Source organism: Aquila chrysaetos, chromosome 6 (genome assembly GCF_900496995.4).
Source record: "Aquila chrysaetos chrysaetos chromosome 6, bAquChr1.4, whole genome shotgun sequence".
NCBI classification, from domain to species: domain Eukaryota; kingdom Metazoa; phylum Chordata; class Aves; order Accipitriformes; family Accipitridae; genus Aquila; species Aquila chrysaetos.
This window is the reverse complement of record NC_044009.1, coordinates 15536583-15546984: the sequence shown is the minus strand read 5'-3', so window position 1 is coordinate 15546984 and position 10402 is coordinate 15536583.

Genomic DNA, 10402 nt, shown 5'->3' with positions numbered 1-10402 from the left:
AGCCTCCTAGGGAGTGCCCTCCTTGGGCTGGCATAGGCTCCAGGGTGAGCCCAGCACCTTGGTCTCGGGTCTGTTAGCAGGCAGGAGGCTGACAGGGAGATTCGCATTCCCGGGGATGCCCTGGTCACCCAGTTTAGTCTTGGTGGCTCTGTTGCAGCGGGAAGATCTGGCAGGACATATCCCATCACCCACACACAGGGTAAAGTGATAAGGGAGCTGAGAGATGGTAGATCCTGCCGTAAGCCACAGAAAAAAAACTTTGTCCAGGTTTCAAGTATCAGTTCCTGGGATCAGGAGATGCCTCAGCGGCCAACAGGTTGACATTTTTCATACTAGGTTTTTTGGGAAGAAGGGTGGTTGTAAAAAATTGGACATTAAGAACACTGATTTTTTTCTTTTGCATGTGCCTGCAGAAAACAGAGCAGAAATAGATACTGCAGCAGGGCAGAGAGTGCAAATGTGTTGTTGGCCTCCTTCTAGATGCTGTTTCCAATTTGGGATTGTGCTTTTCTTACAGCAGCCTAATGGGACTTTACAGAGACAGCATAGCCAGGGTTAAGTGACAGTTGTGTACCCCTTCCTAGTGCAGTCTGGTCCCTGCATCTCCATTATTTGTGTGGGCATAGTCACAGGGTGAGTCACACGGATACATTTTGCCATATGTTATTGGGTGTAAATTCTTCCAAACTAGTAGCTGTCCTGCTCTCTAATTGTGTGGTTAGTGGTAGACTTTTTCCTTTAATACTCCAAACTGCTAGAGATATCTGTGTTACACTGGTAAACACTGTATCCCCCAGTCATACCCAGCACTAGCAATATCCACCCCCCATGCAGCATGTTACTGCCCTGACCTCAGGACTCTGTGACATTTGGGCTTTGTTACAAATTGGTTTGGTTGAACAGGCCCTTTTGAGTCACCCATTCATATTCTTTTTTTATGATTTCCAGTGTTGATAGGTCATTGCTACAGCTGGAAAGGACCTGTATTCTCTTCAGTGCCTGCTTTGTTGGGAACAATGTCTAACGTGTTTACTACAGTAAATGTAATTTAAAGCCTTACCTTGCTGAAAAAAAATTGTACCTGGCCTTGCAAGATACAAAGTTAGCAAATAAGGGAGTTGTAGGTTACCTGGAGAAAAAGCGTTCAAGTGAAGCTCTGTGGGTAAGACAGGTTGAAATGAAATTTGTTTGGGTTTTGGTTAAACTTAATGTTCCTGTTGTTCATCTGAGGAGTACCTGTTCTCTAGACATGAAGACTGTACAAGTATATTCAGGTCAAAAGAGCCATATAAAAGGAATTACCTTTTTTTAGAAGAGACTTTCTGTCTTTCATTCCCACTGCAAGTAAAAGAAATTTTAAAGGAATTGAGCAAACAATTCTCATTGTATGCATTTTTTTCTGTCAAATAAGTCACCTACAACTTTCCATGGGTATTCCTGAGCTGGGACATCATTAGTCCTATTACGTCTGCAGCAGCATCTGTTGCTGTGGAAGACTGTTCTCCTCCAGGGCTAGGTGTGTTGGATTTGGTTTTGAGAACAGACCTTAACGTGGAAAACTGTCAGTTAATGCAGCCCTTGGATGCAAATGTCCTAATTTTTCTCAGAGCTTTTCCGGTGCCATTGGCATGTACTTGGCTTTTAATTAATTTTTGATATCCAAGGTGCAAATCTGAAGTGGAAGAACTGCTTATAGGTATGTTCTTGGCTGATCAGTCATTCAAAAGAGATCCTCTGACAGCTGGTAGACACCGTGTACAAGCCCTGAAGGTGATTTCTGCCAGATGGCTGTCTATGTATTTGGATAATAGAGACTCCTGTTAAAAGAGCTATGGTTATGTGTTTTCCTCTGTCTTGCTACATGTGATGGTGATACTGTGTAAAGCCAAGCTGCAGGATCTGGCCAGAAGTTTCGAAAACACAGCAAGGGACAGCACTGACCCCTCTCACAAAGCACTTTATCCCCTTTTTAGACTTTCAGTCTGTGTTGCAAAGAGCATGTCCAGCTATTCATGTCAGATATGAATAGCCTAGAGGTTTGGTTTCTGAGTAGGTTATTTAAAACTTATGTGCTGTCTTCTTTCAAGAAGAACCCAGGTGCCAGTTTAGCACGTCTGCCCATCAGGGGACCTGCATGTTCTTCGTCCAACTTTTTTATGTTGGCATTATAGTGCAGGGCAAGCTGGAATAAGATGCAGAGCTCTCAGCTTACTTCTCCCTTGATATGTGACTCTCTTTAGTGTGCCTTTGCATGGGGTCACACAGTGTTAATCATGTGGGTGTGAGACGACGTGATAGAGAGAGGTGGGCTGCAGCTGATGCATTTGCCTTCAAGCGGGCCTCCTCAGGGCATGTGTAACCCTAGTAACCAGCTCTCATTCATCCATCCTGGCAGAGCACCACAATCGCACTCTCACTCTCTGACCACATGTGGCATATAGGCACACCAATACCAGGAGAGCCAGCTCCTTCAGCATGTGCCTTGGAGCACCAGAGAGACGCCACAGCCCTCCAAAACCTGCATGTGAGGTCCAGCAATAGCTGGGTATCAGCAGGGAGAAGATTGTGGGAGTCAAGTGTTTGAATCTCATGAGCTGAGAAGGTGACTTGGCAGGCCTGAAGATGATGGTGGCAGGTGATCTCTCACCATGGGACAAGATTTTGTTTTCCCCAGGTCTTTTAACATGAAACTTCAAACTATCATGTTTAAAAAGGGTTGCCAAACTAGAATGCTGGCCTGAAGTCTGTGCTGGCATGTCTTTGTCTGTTAGTTGGATAGCTGTCAGCAGTTTTCAGCATGTGGCAGTACTGGTTTGGAGCAGGACTGTACGAGTTGCTCAGTAAATTGGTTCAAAATAACTTCTACCAAAGCTCAGGAAGGGCAGCTGTTTCAGGGAGTACTCCCAGTGAAGATGGAAGTTACAGACTCTAGGGAGAATTTAAGTCTGGTACCAAAGAAGGAAACTTCAGCTACTCAGATATTTGTCAGTCGGTGTTCACTTTAGCATGTGACACAGGATAAAAGTTCTCAAAGATGGCTATGAAGAATTCAAAATTTCAGCAAAGTTTGTCTAACGATCAGAGCTGTTGTCCTACATAAATCAGCTGCAGACCACTAAAAATGCGCTTAATTTTCAAGTAACATAGAGCAGCAGGTTGTGAATATAAAGGGCACATAAAGGCATTTGCTGAACACAACAGACATTAATATACTTAAGGTATTGCTGAAGGTTGAAAGCATTGTGTGAAACAGGGCTGTGCAAATTTGGCATCATATTCCAGAACAGGGCTACTCCCAGTATATGTAATCAGTACTGTATTTGTGTAAGGATGAAAACATACTTCTGTACTTCTTATTATATCAGAATCAAAAGGAGTGGCATCCTGTGTGATGGCAATAAACACCTCCAATAGTAAAGTGTCTCTGTTCAAGCAGTATTGATGCTTACAGTTTCAGACTTCATGTTCGTTATTTGTTTGGTATTTAGGAGAAAGCTGCTCCATTTGGCTGGTTTAATAGAGCTGAAATTATAAAGATAACACTGAGATCCATCCTCGTGAACCACTCTTTCTTTATAAGTGCCATGTAACTTTGATGCTAGGGTTTCCTAATCCTAAATTCTGTAGCTTTTCTGCTCTTTTAACATTATTTTTTACGTGCAGAATATATATGTATCATTTCAACACTTTTTTTCAGTTAACAATCACTGGGGGTTTGGATGCAGTAGCTCTAACAAGCTGCTCCCCATTTCCTAAACGGGTCTTCAGCTGAAATCCAGCCTAACTCAGCCATTAACCACAAGCATTCTCACCAACTCAGTGTTGGTGTTCTGAAAGGAGCTTGAGAGGTCTCAGTTTCAGCTTGTGGTATGAACTCATTCCCATGCTTTGTGCTGTGTTAGACACAGAGACCAGGAGCTGTTGATCAACCACAGCTGTACCTGTTAGTCCAGGAAAATAGAAAAGTGAGTTTTCTTATCCCCAGCAGGGGGCTGGTAGAGAATTGGTCTGTGTGTAAGAGAGTAGCACCAAATTTGGCAGAAAAGGTGCAATGGAAGCTACTACTGAACTAGCCAAATTAACGTAATGGGTTTAATCCGTACTGAAGAAAGAGGGATTTCTTTAACAGATGCTTTGCTGCTCTCAAGAACTTGAAATAGCTGAGCACCACCCTTGCACAGGTGTAGGTGTTGAGCTCAGAGGATGTAGAAAGGTATGCTGGAATGGCCGTGTTACCCCCATCGTGGTTAGCAAGGCTGCATTGTGGTTGTAGGGCTGTACGCTGAGCTTGTGTAGATACTGGCCTGTCTTACTTTTATGGCTTGTTTCACAACCTTAGCAAACTTGCCAAGAAGGTAGATAAGTCCTGTTCTTCTGAAAATATGTTCTTGTTACGTGTGGTGTGGCCTATATGGGTTCAACTAATTGCTGGTTTTTATTCCATCAGGGATGTGCAAGAGATACGGTATTAACATCAACCCTTGCTCAAAAGATCAGATGTATTCCTGAATGACTATGGAACAGGCCACAGGAAACCTTGTAAGTTAAACAAAGGCAGAGGTGTTTTATTTGTTGTCTTCTAAAAACAAACTTAGCTTTTCAGATATACAGGAATGTTACAGATGAGAAACTCTGAATTGAAACCACTTTTTAAACTAATGAGGCAGTTAATAAGTACTATGATTTGCATGGAGGAGAACAACTTGAAAAATGGTAGTGTTCAGTATAGCATGGAGTAAAAAATTGATCCATTTTTGTCTCACAAACTCACAAAAAGCCAAAGAAAATGCCTTCCTGAGTGAACAGTTTGGAGAGCTGATATTTTGAAAGATAAAAGAGAAAACTTAGTTTGGTTTTGTGTCTCTAAATTGGTAGAGGTCAGGAGTGTAATAGTCTAAGGTGTGAGCATAAAAATGCCCTTCTCCAGTTTCCCCTGGGGTACCAGGTGTACATGGCATGTTAACATACACAAAGTTTGTGTTGTTCCTTGAATGATACCCAGTTTAGGATATGTGCGTCTTCTGTAACAAGAGTATAGGAAGCAACTAATTCCTTTTACCTGGAAGGAGGTGTAGCTTTCTCTTATTTTTGCTGGGGCTTTTGGGATTCAGCAGAGCATGTGTTTGCTTGAGCCCTGGAAAAGAGTTTAGTTAGAAGGTGCCAAGAGCCTGGAAAGAGGAGCTTCCCTCAGATAAAAGAGACCTTTTATGAGTCCTGAATTCCAGGAACTCTGCAAAACAGTCTAGAAACTTTGTTTGCTTACTTTGGGAAGTGGATCTCTACATTATTCTGCACTTTAATGATGGGGTGGGTGGCAGTTTCTTTTTTGGTAGCTATTTTAAGGCCCTATTCTGTCATAATTTCTTGTAAGGCTTTAAAACCGACCCACAGGCACTCTATAGCCTCTCTCCAAGCATTTAGTACTATGTGGTGTCCCTAGACATGCTAAACGTACTGCAGGGTGGATGAGAGTTATGTTGTTATGACTAGCTAATTAGCTAGGTTGTAGGAAACCAAATACCACCATCCTCACTGTAGCTGTGGGCAGAGATTATCACTGTCATGCTTCTTTGAAGCATATGCAGAGGATGTGAAATGAAGGAGACATCCCATAGGGGTTTTTGTGATGATAAAGTTTAACTTTTGAGGTTGTGAACTATGTGCTATACTGACCTTCCTACAAGCTATACCTGACTACAGAGTTTCTTCAGTATTTTCTCTTTTTTTACATTCTGCTATGAAAACTTAAGCATGGCTATGCTGTAGAGATTTTTGAACAGAAACTCATGCAACTGTGCCAGTTCCAGAAAGGGCTTTGAATTAAATAATACTTTTATTCTGGAAAGGAACTTTTTTTTTAATTGATCTTATCACAAGGCTCCTTCCCCACAATGCAAGCATTCTGTGGCTCCGAATTGCAAGTCTACATGAAGACATCAAACCCCCCCAAATGTGATTGGCTTAAATACATGAGACTTGTTTTTCCCCAAATGTAACAAATTATGGGTGGTTTGTTTCTTCATCTTTTCACTTCTAAGCCTGCTTCACAAGTTTCATGGCAACTATGAGAGAGAGATTTACTCTTCTTATTCCATGTGATGCCTGGGGTTCACTTGTGATCTCTTGGTCTTTGTAGCAAAGCCCTGGAAAAACAACCTCAAGTGTGGCCAGACTTGGTGAGATTGAAGCAGTGTTAGGCACTCTTCCTCACTTCTGATTTTCTTAAGGATCTGCCTTCATAGAAAATGAATGTGACCTGTACTACATAAGCGCTGTCCTGCTAGGTATGCTCAAAAGAGGTTGGAAATTGCTCAAACCTAGGTGCTCTGATGTAGACCAGAGGCACAGTGGTCCGTCCCTTTTGCTGCCTGGCATACAACACAGAGAGCAGTGCACCAAGGAGAAATGCTCCAGCTGGTTGTAGAGAACATAACTGAGGAGCCTCCATGAGGTGCTGCTTTTGTCATTGGCTTTCTCAAGACTTTTTCCTGTCCACCTGTTGTGGTCCCTCTCTTAATGTGCTCCTCATTGCCCAGTTTCACTCATGAGACCATGAAGAGGCCAAGTGAGCTTCAGTGGATGTTTGTGCGGTTGAGCAGGAGCTGAATTCCCTCAGAGCCATGCCACTGGCTGCAATTTGCCCTATGACATTTCTCCATGCCTAAATGCTTTTCATCTAGCAGAATACTGTACACCCTTAAGGAAATAAACAATGTAGGTAAACTATGGAGACACAGTAAAAATGAATTTGCCTGTTTATAATGGCAAATAATAGTTATCATTGCTGTTTCTTTTAACCAGTGTGAACGATCCCCCTTGAAATACTTTTCATGCTGCTGCAGAAGTACACACATGCATTTTTAATGCTTTTATCAATCTCCCTCATTCATTTCTTAGTGCAAGGCCTTTCCAGAGGATTGGCAATAGCCTTTCTTTTACAACAAACAGTTTGATTTAGGAGTGCTGCTGCCTATTATTGCTACATTAGTGGAGAAATGAAATGTTTATGAACTAATCTGTACCATCCTCCCAAACCATAGATTTTGATAATGGAAAGTTCAGTTTAATGCTCTAATAAACTGTGGTCTGATATGTACTGTGCCAATTAATCTGGAAGGTAGATGCGAGAGTGGAATTTTATATTTTCAGCAACATTTCAGACTTCATTTTGAAGTAAATATAAGTGCCTGGTTAAATGAGAAGGTATTGTATTTTTCATTATAAAATAAATGAGAAATAATAGGTTACTAAGGAAGCATCTTTTCTTCATTACACATCTGAGCACATCCTTGTACAGCCTCCCTGGCATAAGAAGGGAGTAGATTTAAAGCTGCAGCAGGATTGTGTGGACAGTAAGATAGTACTTGAAGAAGACCGACTGAACATGTTGTGTTCAAAGCCCAAGATTTGGTTGAAAACCTGCTGAAGTGGAACAATTGTTCTTGTAATAATGGTATGAAATACCATAAGAGGGGTGCTATGTGAAAAAGGAAAATATTTTGGTGCGTAAGCAAGTTTACATCACTGGGAGGGTTACATTTGTGGAGTTTGTTCAGACAGGAGTGTTGTACATACTGTGGCTTTTTAATTCCTCATTACTAATGTAGAGAAGATGGATATGAAGGCTGAGAGGGCTTAGTGATGTGAACAGCCAAGTCTGCCTGCCAGAAAGAGGACGTCTTTGCCAAACTTTCTCTTCTTGGGTTTGCCATCACAGCATGAGGGTTGGGGCTAGCAGATCTGTGTGCAGGACCCAGGTGATGTTACACAGTGATGTCAGGCACCTCAGTAATAGGAAATAATCACATATATTGCTGTTGTGTAAAAGTGTTGGAGAGGTCTCCAAATAAATGGCAAATCTTCAGAGCCTTGGGCTGATGCTGTGAGGTGGCGGTGAGTATATATGCTGGCTCCTGCAGTGTTAGGGTCAATTAGTGCACTTCCCATTCCTTCTTGCTCTAGTGAAGAGTGGCACAGCTGCTGTTGTGCTTCCTTGGTTTCTTAGTCTGTAGGTGGGAGGGAGAAATGACCAGTGTCTAGCAGTTCCTGTGTGTGAGAAAAGAAAGCTACACAGAGAGGGTTGTGAGGAGACATGTCTGAACAACCTTTGCCCAAATGAGCTTGGGGCAGTGGGTGGAGCGCACTGTATGCAATGCTCAGGTGCTGTAAGAGCAGTAAATAACTCCTGACACATCAGGCATGCCTGACTGCTGTGCTTTGTTGCCCTGGGTAAATGCTCCTTTCTGTCCGTCTTGTCTCCATTTCCATGCAGAACTGCACCAACCACTGGCTGGGGACCATTCTTCTAAAACAAATTAAAATCTAGTCCGAGGATAGGGAGAACGTTGATGGAGTGCAGAAACAGTTCTTCCTTTTAAGAGCCCATTGTCCATGTTTTTAACACTCAACTCCTGCACGTAAGAGGAAAGCACCTGTAATGTGAGTGGGGCAGTGGGGACAAGAAGCTGTGCCTGATGGTCTCAGTGGTGGGTGTTGATACTGTGGACGGTTGTGCAAGCCCATTTGTATCTGGGATATCTCCAAAAGCAAAGCACCGTGAGCAGCACAAAACAGCCTCTGCCTTTTCCTAGCTGAGTATCCGGACCCTCGAGCAGTGCTAGACAAAGGGGTGCTGCTCCTCTTGCAGTTCCCTGTTGTCTGAAATCCATCCCACTCAGTGCATACAAATCCCCCTCTTGGAGGGGCTTCTCGGCTATCCCTGGCCTGGCAGAAACGGCTGTAGAGATGTCTTTGCTCATGTGTGGTGGTAGCTCGCTCTCAATGCATACAGCCTGTATCAAGAGCAGAATTACATTCTTGGGCTCAGTGACCGCCCCTCCTCAATCATTCTGATGTTTCCACCTTGGTTTTGTAGGGCGCCTGCTCCACGGTGGTGATTGCCATGTCTAATGCTGCATACCAAGGACCAGTGTTTTGCAGCTTATCCTTTCTCTGGGGATTTAGCCCTGCTCCCGAGGAGTTAAACTGTCAATTGCGTTGAGTAATGGAAAGTATGTTCATTAACAATGTTCTATTTAAAATACAAAGCAAATGTAAGGATGGCAAGAGGTGTCGGGTGACAGGGACTGAGAATTACTTTTTCCATTCAGAGCCTGAGCAGTTGCAGGGTGGCCTTCCCCAGCTGCCAGAGTCTTCAGTCTCTCTCTGCGGGTAAAAGAGGAGCTCAGTCATGGTGCATCATGTGCCGTATGGGAGTGCAGTGGTACTTCTTGTGCGGAGTATTTCTTTCCTTAGGTGAAGAAAAAATATAAGAGGAAGCAGCCTTTTTTGAGGAGCATTCCCCAGGATCAGAGCTCTGAGCAATGCTTGTGTTACTAGTATGGAGGCAGTAGGTTGAAACAAGTTCAACCTTTAAATGGTTTTGAGGCAAAGTAGGTTTCCCTGCTCTCCTACAGATGAGGCATCAGAGCTGTTTAGGCATTTTCAAACTGTGCTTTTGGGTTGGGTACCTTTGGGATGGGATTTATTGATGGAATTAAAGCTGACTGAGACAGATCTGGATGTGGTGTGTTTCTCAATTAAAAAAAACCCCATGTCATTAAATTTCCAAAACATCTTGTTTCTACACTTCCAAAATAAATTAAAAAAAAAATTTGGTTTATATTGAAGCTGTCACTAGCTAGAAGGGGCTAGTATATAAGGAGCTTGCCATTCTTTATAAATTACTGAATTATTTAAGATCACCCCAAAATGTGTCTTATAAGTACATGAACATTTTTTCAGATATTTTTCACTAATTTGGGGTGGGAATTTTTCAAAATTACTAAAACCTTTGCATGGCATTAAAATACATTGCCTGTGCAGCTCTGTGAAATACTTTGAGACTCAGTCTCAGTTTAATGGGAAAGGAGTATTCTCTTTGTTTTCATCTGTGTTGTCTGAAAAAAATTATTTCTGCTTTAATTTTTGAGGAGTGAGAGTAGTGTAGATAATATCACCTTGATTCCTTGCAATTAGAGTTCAGAGAAATACTGTCAGGCTGGTTATGTCTCATAATCTGGCATTTTGTTTTAAACAAAGATATGAATGTGAGGTTTTTAAAAATGGGTGACTTAAAAATCTGTCTATTTCTGCGCTGGTGAGAAGTCATCCCATTTTGTTAGTCATCTGGGCTTGGGCCCCAAATATTTTAGAAATTAATAAAACTTGCCATTTCAGAAAGGGAAATATGATGGAAATTTCAGCCTTTCCTTTAGGGTTGCGTCCAGCCTTGGACTAGGCTGGTTCTGTGACTACATGACAATGCTGTGTGACAGGGCAGTGTAAAAAGGTGGCTGATAGCATATATGGTGAAATGTTGTTTTGTTTTTTGTTTATTTGCTTTCCCAGCAACAGAGATCTGCAGTTTCTTGGAAAAAGGAACTATGTGAAGCATGTGTTT